The sequence below is a fragment of the Lipotes vexillifer genome, unplaced genomic scaffold (genome assembly GCF_000442215.2).
Source record: "Lipotes vexillifer unplaced genomic scaffold, Lipotes_vexillifer_v1.1 scaffold1639, whole genome shotgun sequence".
In the NCBI taxonomy this organism is placed as follows: domain Eukaryota; kingdom Metazoa; phylum Chordata; class Mammalia; order Artiodactyla; family Lipotidae; genus Lipotes; species Lipotes vexillifer.
In genome coordinates, this window is record NW_006782296.1 from 1,086,449 (window position 1) to 1,094,662 (window position 8,214).

The 8,214-nt window shown below is 48.2% G+C and overlaps 1 non-coding gene across 1 annotated transcript; it reads right to left on the bottom strand.

The window, feature by feature from the left end:
* Nucleotides 1-4,433: 4,433 nt before the first annotated feature.
* On the bottom strand, nt 4,434-4,506 carry TRNAG-CCC (transfer RNA glycine (anticodon CCC)). Its single transcript has one exon. It is a non-coding gene; the product is annotated as a tRNA-Gly (tRNA).
* Between the last annotated feature and the right edge of the window lie 3,708 nt (nt 4,507-8,214).

The following is an 8,214-nucleotide window of genomic DNA, read 5'->3' on the forward strand; positions in this document are numbered from 1 at the left end:
AAAAAAGACGAAAGGGCTTCCCTGGTGGCGCAGTAGATAAGAGTCTGCCTGCCAGTGCAGGGGACACAGGTTCTATCCCTGGTCTGGGAAGATCCCACATGCCGCGGAGCAACTAAGCCCGTGCGCCACAACTACGGAGCCTGCGCGCCACAACTACTGAAGCCTGTGCGCTCTAGAGCCCGTGCTCTGCAGCAAGAGAAGCCCATGCACCGCAAGGAAGAGTAGCCCCCACTGGCCGCAACTAGAGAAAGCCCGCGCGCAGCAGCAAAGACCCAACGCAGCCAAAAATAAATAAATAAAATTAAAAAAAAAAAAGATGAAAGGCGAAAATAGCATTCAGCATGTTTGCAAGAGCCCTTATAGAGGCCTCGAGCACCCCAAGCAGAGAGAGTGGCACCGCCAAGCTCCTTCCCCAGGAACCACACTCAGCACCAAGCTGCCGATGCGCTATGAGCATTGGCGCTTTATCTTGATTTATGTTGTGCATTCATTAGCAAGATGTATCCTAAGGTAATTGCTTCTTTGCTGTACTCCATTTTGGCTTATGAAAGTTCTCCTAGGAACGCTGTACTTTCAGATAGTGGGGGAAACCTGTACTTACTTGGGTTTCAGAACATGTCAGGCACTTCTGGCAGAGTGGTGCCTAAAGAGTGTGACGTGGAACCAGAAATTAAACTTACTGTGAAGACCGCCTATTGCAGAACTTCCCTGGCGGTCCAGTGGTTAAGACTCCGCGCTTTCACTGCTGGGGGTGCAGATTCCATCCCTGGTCGGGAAACTAAGATCCTGCATGCCTAACGGTGCAGCTAAAATTTAAAAAAAAAAGACCACCTATTACAAGGAATTCCCAGGTATCTGATTTTTCAAAAGTAGAAACAAAAAAGTAGATAAAATCACTGTCCCAGACTGTCTCTGAGTCTCATTCCCTAAATCAGCACCCACCTGTTGAGGATTTCTGGGTGAATCATGGGTGTGGATTTCTAGGTGAATCATGGGTGCAGATTTCAATTCCCAGTTCTATTTATTCAGGCTAATGTGTGGGTCCCCTTGGTGCCCTCATGAGTTGGAGGTGGCCGGGATGGAGAGCTGAGGACTTTAGCACCTTGAATTTGCTCAGAGCTTACTTGTGGAGTTGAAGAAATGATTACAAATTCATTCTGGCTCATCTCAGTGTCCAACAGAATTGAATGCAGCCCACAGAAACAAGCTATGTATGTATTTTAAAATTTTCTAGTAGCCCCATTAAAAAAAGAAACAGGCAAAGTTAATATTAATACATTTTACTAAATCCAGTATATCCCAAATAATCTCAATTCAACATGTAATCAACAAAATCATTGAGATGTTATATTGGGTTTGGGGTTTTTGGGGGGTGTTCATTTGTTTTTTGCCCTCTGCCTTTGAAATCAGGAATGTACTTTTACTTAAAGCACATCTTAGTTTGGGCCAGCGGTGTTTCAAGTGCTCAACTGCCACCTGTGTCCAGTGGCTCCCAGAGTGGACAGCGTAGGTTCAGAAAATAACTAACATTACTAAGTTGCAATATCTAAACCCAGGCAACTTGGAAATCAGGCAAGGACAGAAGAGAGGAAACAAATTACAGCAAGAAAGACTTGGATCAGCTGCAGTGGACAAGATCTCGTGAAAGAGGTCAGAGGCATCCTATGTGTACCTTTCTAGAAGGCGAGAGAGAGGCTAGGATGACTTTGGCAGGATTGGGGAATTTTTTCTTTTTCTTATAAATTTATTTATTTTGTCTTTGTTGCGGTGTGTGGGCTTCTCATTGTGGTGGCTTCTCTTGTTGCGGAGCATGGGCTCTAGGTGCATGTAGTGTGGCTACACACTACACAGTAGCTGTGGCTCACGGGCTTTAGAGCGCAGGCTCAGTAGTTGTGGCGCACGGGCTTAGTTGCTCCGCGGCATGTGGGATCTTCCCGGGCCGGAGCACGAACCCGTGTCCCCTGCACTGGCAGGCGGATTCTTAACCACTGCACCGCCAGGGAAGCCTCAGGATTGGGGAATTTTAACTTAACCTAGATTGAGAGATCTAAATGTGTCCCGCCCTCAGAGCGGCTCTGGCCCCCGGGCACTTGCTGTAGGTACAGTCAGACTTCTATCAACCTGTTCAGAAGGTCAGCGTGAGACAGGCAGCCCCGGCCCCGGCCCCGAGGCTTGGTGCTGATGACGACTCTTCTTGCCGAAAGGACTTCAAGGGCTGTCAGTAATGGCTTCAGCTTCAACATTTGGCCTTTGAAGATGGAGATTAATTCTCATTTCTTAAGATGCTACAGATACATTTAAGGGAGTGAGATCTCTGCACCCCAGGCTCACACAGACCCCCAGGAGCTCCTGCCAAGCCCAGGAACCCTCCGCACCCCAACCTTAGCTCCACATTCACAGTGGCTCTTCAGGCCTCCTGGTGTTGAAAGCAAGGTGGGAAATAAATGTCGATCGGTGCTGTGGTTCAAACTATCACTGTTCTTTTATGACCTTACGACCTGGACACCATCTCTGGTGACAGTTCCTGAAAGGTGCGGTGACAGCCCTTGGGGCAGGAGTCCTCAGGACTTGTTGTCGCCTGAACTTGGGAGAAGTGTCTCCTTAGTTCCTGAGCTTGATGAGGCTGTGAAGCCCTGGATCCCATCCCCCACACAGTGCTGCATTCCAGCTCAGCTGTAAGGAGATGAGGCACACTTGGACCCCCAGAATGTCAACAGAGCATCCCTGATGCTGGACTGCCCTTTGCTCTTGCAAAGAGCTCTTCACGTGGTCCGTCTGACCATGAATTGAGACCCAGCCTGACCCCACCCCCCCACCGAGGGAAGTGACGCCGGCCGTGTTCGGTACACTCACGGCCCCAGGGCAGCCCAGACCACTGGGCTCAGGCCTCGCGCCCCCACTGCCGTCTTGGGCTCCGAAGTGTTACCTGCTGCTCCCTGCAGTTCCCCTCCCCGGCCCCTCAGGCACAGTCCTGGCCTTCAGCCACCTGAACCCCTGCCCACTTGGCAGCCTACATGCTTCCTGACAAGTGTCTGACCAACTGCCAACCTCTGTCCTCCCCAAGAGCTGTCTGCTCCTCCCTGGCAGCTGGAGTGCCCACTTGGGTTTAAAAATAAACTCATGCTCTGCCTTTCTTCAGCCTGACCCCTGAAACTTCCTCCAGGTTAAGCTTGATCCTGGCAGCTGCTGAAAGTACGGGGCCTCCATCACCCCAGAGGCCACTGCAGGAACGTGTTCCAGAGTCTCCACTGAGGACAGACCATATGAAGTTTGTCTCAGAAAACTCTGTTTTGTCATGAGATGATTGTCACTTCTCTGGGGGTCATTCCCAGGTTGAGGTGTGGTTGAGGGCACAGGGGTAGGGTGGTGGGAAGCAGGGCTGATCTTAGGGGGAGAGAGACTCTCAGGCTTGCCCAGGTTGACATCATTACAAAACCATAGTCTCGAAACAACCTAAATGTCCATCGACAGATGAATGGATAAAGAAGATGTGGTACATATATACAATGGAATACTACTCAGCCATAAAAAAGAATAAAATAATGCCATTTGCAGCAACATGGATGCAACTAGAGATCATCATACTAAGTGAAGGCAGTCAGAAAGAGAAAGACAAATACCATATGACATCACCTATATGTGAAATCTAAAATATGACACAAATGAACCTATGTACGAAACAGAAACAGACTCACGGACATAGAGAACAGACTTGTGGTTGCCAAGGGGGAGGGGATTGGGGAGGCGATGGGGTGGGAGATTGGGGTTAGCAGACATAAGCTATTATGTATGGAATGGATAAACAGTAAGGTCCTCCTGTATAGCACACAGAACTATATTCAGTATCCTATGATAAACCATAATGGAAAAGAATAAAAAAAGAGAATACATATATGTATAATTGAATCACATTGCTGCACAGCAGAAATTAACCCAACATTGTAAATCAACTATATTTCAATTAAAGAAATAGGTAAAATTAAAAAAAACAAAACCAAAAAAAAACACAGTAGTCTCCCACCTCAGCTGGGTGCTCACAGCAGTGGCACAGGCACACCTGCATTTGCCTGGTTGATGCTTTCCTCTCCCCGTCATTTAATCCCACCTCCTTTGCTCCCGACAAACTCACCCCATCCCACCCCTTCTCACCCAGTTAACCACTCACCTCCCACTTCACACTCAAACTGAAACCCCACTCTTAAGCCCTGCCAGGGTCCCACTTGCATTCTTACCAGTACTCTTGAGTCCTTCCCCCCAAAGGTCAATCCCCCTTTACCTTGAACCGCAACGCCCCCTACCTTCTCAGGACATCATTCTGCCATTAATTTTTTTTTTTTAAGTTTTACTTATTTATTTATTCATCTTAGTTGTGGCACGTGGGATCTTCGTTGCAGCACGTGAACTCTTAGTTGCGGCATGCATGTGGGATCTAGTTCTCCGACCAGGGATCGAACCTGGGCCCCCTGCATTGGGAGCGCAGAGTCCTACCTACTGGACCACCAGGGAAGTCCCCATTCTGTCATTTACTAATCCTCTCCCCTGATACCTTCTACTTCTTTCCAAACTCAAGACCCTTCCATCTTTAAAAACAAAACCACCACCACCAGAACACCCCTGGCTACCAGCCCTGAATCTTCACAGCCACACTTCTTTTTTTTTTTTAAATAAATTTATGTATTTATTTATTATTTTTGGCTGTGTTGGGTCTTCATTGCTGCACGTGGGCTTGTTGCGGTGCACAGGCTTCTCATTGTGGTGGCTTCTCTTGTTGTGGAGCATGGGCTCTAGGCGCACGGGCTTCAGTAGTTGTGGCACCACAGCCACACTTCTTGATAGAATTGGCTGCTCCTACCATCACATTTCCTCATCAATCATCCAGGGCTTCCCTGGTGGCGCAGTGGTTGAGGGTCTGCCTGCCGATGCAGGGGACACGGGTTCGTGCCCCGGTCCGAGAAGATCCCACATGCCGCGGAGCGGCTGGCCCCGTGAGCCATGGCCTCTGAGCCTGCGCGTCCGGAGCCTGTGCTCCGCAACGGGAGAGGCCACAACAGTGAGAGGCCCACGTACCGCAAAAAAAAAAAAAAATCATCCAGTCCTTGGAGCAAACACTGGAGGTTGTCAACTCCAAATCCATCTCCTTCTCTATCCCATCATCCGGATCCTGGCAACGGCCAGCTCCACTCCTCCAGCCATGCCCTCTCCAGTCGCTCCTCAACGCGGAGCTCTGGCTCACCTGCCTGTTCCCTACCTGCCTTTCCAGCTCACTTCAAGTCCACCTTCCCCCTAGACTCCAACCTTGGGAATCTCAGTTTCTTGAAGTTTTTCAGGACCTGTAGTGGAATAACTGAGGACATGGAAACGAGACGTGACCCATGAGCGCACCCCCCGCCCCCAGCAAACTGGGGGCTGGCGAATAAGCCAGAACTGTAGACAGTCCTGAATGCTTTGAGCCCCACCCTGGCAAACCGGGGGCATGCGAATAAGCCAGAACTGTAAACAGTCCTAAGTGCTTTGAGCCCCCCTCAGCAAACCGGGGGCCTGCGAATAAGCATTGAATGCTTTGGGCACTGATCCATGACATAACCTCAGTATAATTAGAACACAAGGAAACGTCCTTGTGCTACTTTAGTGTAATCAGTATGATGGGAACACAAGGAGATGGCCTTGTGCTGCTTGTGGGCTCAAGGATGAAGCACAGCATGTCTTCAAGAAAGCCTATTGTTGCTTGTCTAATCAATAAAAGTATATGTTGCTGCTTTGGCATTTCTGGAATGTTAAGAAAACAAGTCTTAAGATGTAAACATAGATAATGCTTAAATAAAAGCTGCCACAGCAGGACAGACGGCGCTGTGTTGCCTGAGCAAGCGGCAGCCCTCTACTGCTGTGCTTATGTACAATTCATCTCGTGTGATGAGCTTACTTTCGGCCCTGTCGTAAGAAAAAACCACAACAAGGACCTTCTCCCCATTTATGACGTGACCCCCATTTTATCCAGCTAACTCCTATTCATCATTTAGGTCTCAGTGGATGTGGCTTGCTCCAGAAAGACACCTGGGTTGGGTGTCGCCCCCACATGTTCTTGGAACACTTGATCTCCTTCCTAGATCAGAGCACTCAGAACACTCCATCACATTAGCCTGTCCACGCATGCTTCCCACCCCTCCAGACAGCATCAGCTCCATGACGGGTGGGCAGAGCCTGCCTTTCACAGTATCATATTCCCAGCATGTAATCTGATGCCTGCAATATTCATGGTGCTTAGTGTTTTTGTCAAGTAAAAAAAAAGCAGTGCCTCCAAAGACTAAACTGGACTGGATTGGATGGTTGTGCACTGGGCTAGGGAAAAAAATAGGAAACATACAACTGGACCTGAAAAATCCAGACTGGCTCCAGACATACCCCACAGCAAGTGTTCACTCTGGAAATTTCTTTCCCAATGCACAACAGAAAGAATAACTGACTTGTTACTGTAAAAAAGAATTGGGATTATATTCCCAATCCCACACCCTCTCCCTCAACCATATTTCCTCTGAGCCTTTCCAGGTTTACTGGTGGAAACACCATTCGTCCCACCAAGTACCCTCATGTATGAAGCCTTAGAACTCAAAGCCCCTAGTTAGTAAGGGCTTACAGTGGGCCGGGCACTGGCGCAGCATCTCAGGTGATACTCACACTTGCCAAATGCAGGCCTATTTTAGCCCCACTTGACAGATAAGGAAACCCAGCCTTAGAGGACACGCCCCCTTGAACCCACTATGTTGCTTGTAACGTTCATCTGACCCTGTTGACTTTGATGTAAAGGTCCTATTTTCTACAACTCTGTAAAGGCACTCAGGGAGTCTCGTTTTCCGTCTTTTTGCAACTTCTGCAGAGTTTTTTCTTATTTTCTTATGTGGGGCTACCTAACATCCTTGTTGGGGAGGACGCTAATACATGACACCCTGACACCATGACACCCGTGGCCCAGAGCGGAGACGGTGGAGCTATGAGGTAGAACAGGCCTGCTGCTCCAACACAAGAGCCGGCCACTAGCTTCAAAGGATCTCCATGGGTTCTTCCCTTTTCTGAGTAATTCATAAACTTCAAAGATTTATAGTGTTTACTTACTAAAATACTTGCCCAGCCCCTCCAGGAGCTTCAGGGGAAAGAATAAAAGAAAAAAAATCCTAATAATCAGTGTTGTTGAAAGGGGGATGGAGACTAAAATCTTGTTTATTCAGTCAGAACTGCAGAATCAGGAAATGAGAGGGACTTGAGAAAGCATCTGTCCAACTTCCCGCTTGATTCCTGCTGCAAAACCCCCCAGTTTAGCCTTTGTGTGAATTACGATGGGAAACACACCACCTCAAAACCCTAGAGATTCTTTATCAGAAAACTTAAATTGTAACCACGTTCTGCCCCCCTCCGATTCCTCCTTACTAGTGTCCTCTTATCTTCCTAGGACTGTCCTTTTTTTTTTTTTTTTTTTCCCGCTGCATGCGGGATCTTAGTTCCCTGACCAGGGATCAATCCGGTGTCCCCTGCAGTGGAATCCCGGAGTCCTAACCACTGGACCACCACGGAATTCCTAGGCGAGTCCTTTAACTGCGAGGACTGCTCCTAAGCTCTCTCTCCTGTTCTCTTGAGAACACGGTGTTGAGGGTTGTTAAAAGTATAAAACTGAAGGCATCCAGCAAAGCAGGTCTACAAATGCTCGTGTGAAAAGTGCTCCAAGATGTAGGAAGTGAAAAAATAAGACGTGGAGGTGTCTATAGGATGACACCTCATACGTAGACTGATATACGCACAGGATAAGCCTGTGTAGAACTCACAGAAACAGACCAGCATTTACACTTGGGGAGAAAAACTATTGGGAAAGGGATATACACTCTTCACCCACTTAACACATTTTGGTACATTGAATTTTTGTTTGTTTGTTTTTGTTTTTGTTTTCTTTTTTCTTTTGCGGTACGCGGGCCTCACTGTTGTGGCCTCTCCCACTGCAGAGCACAGGCTCCGGACGCACAGGCCCAGTGGCCATGGCTCACGGGCCCAGCCATTCCACGGCATGTGGGATCCTCCCAGACCAGGGCACGAACCCGTGTCCCCTGCATCAGCAGGCGGACTCTCAACCACTGCGCCACCAGGGAAGCCCTGGTACTTTGAATTTTTAAGACATGTGCACGTATATTACTTTTTAAAAAATATATAAATGTATTTTTTTATTTATTTTTG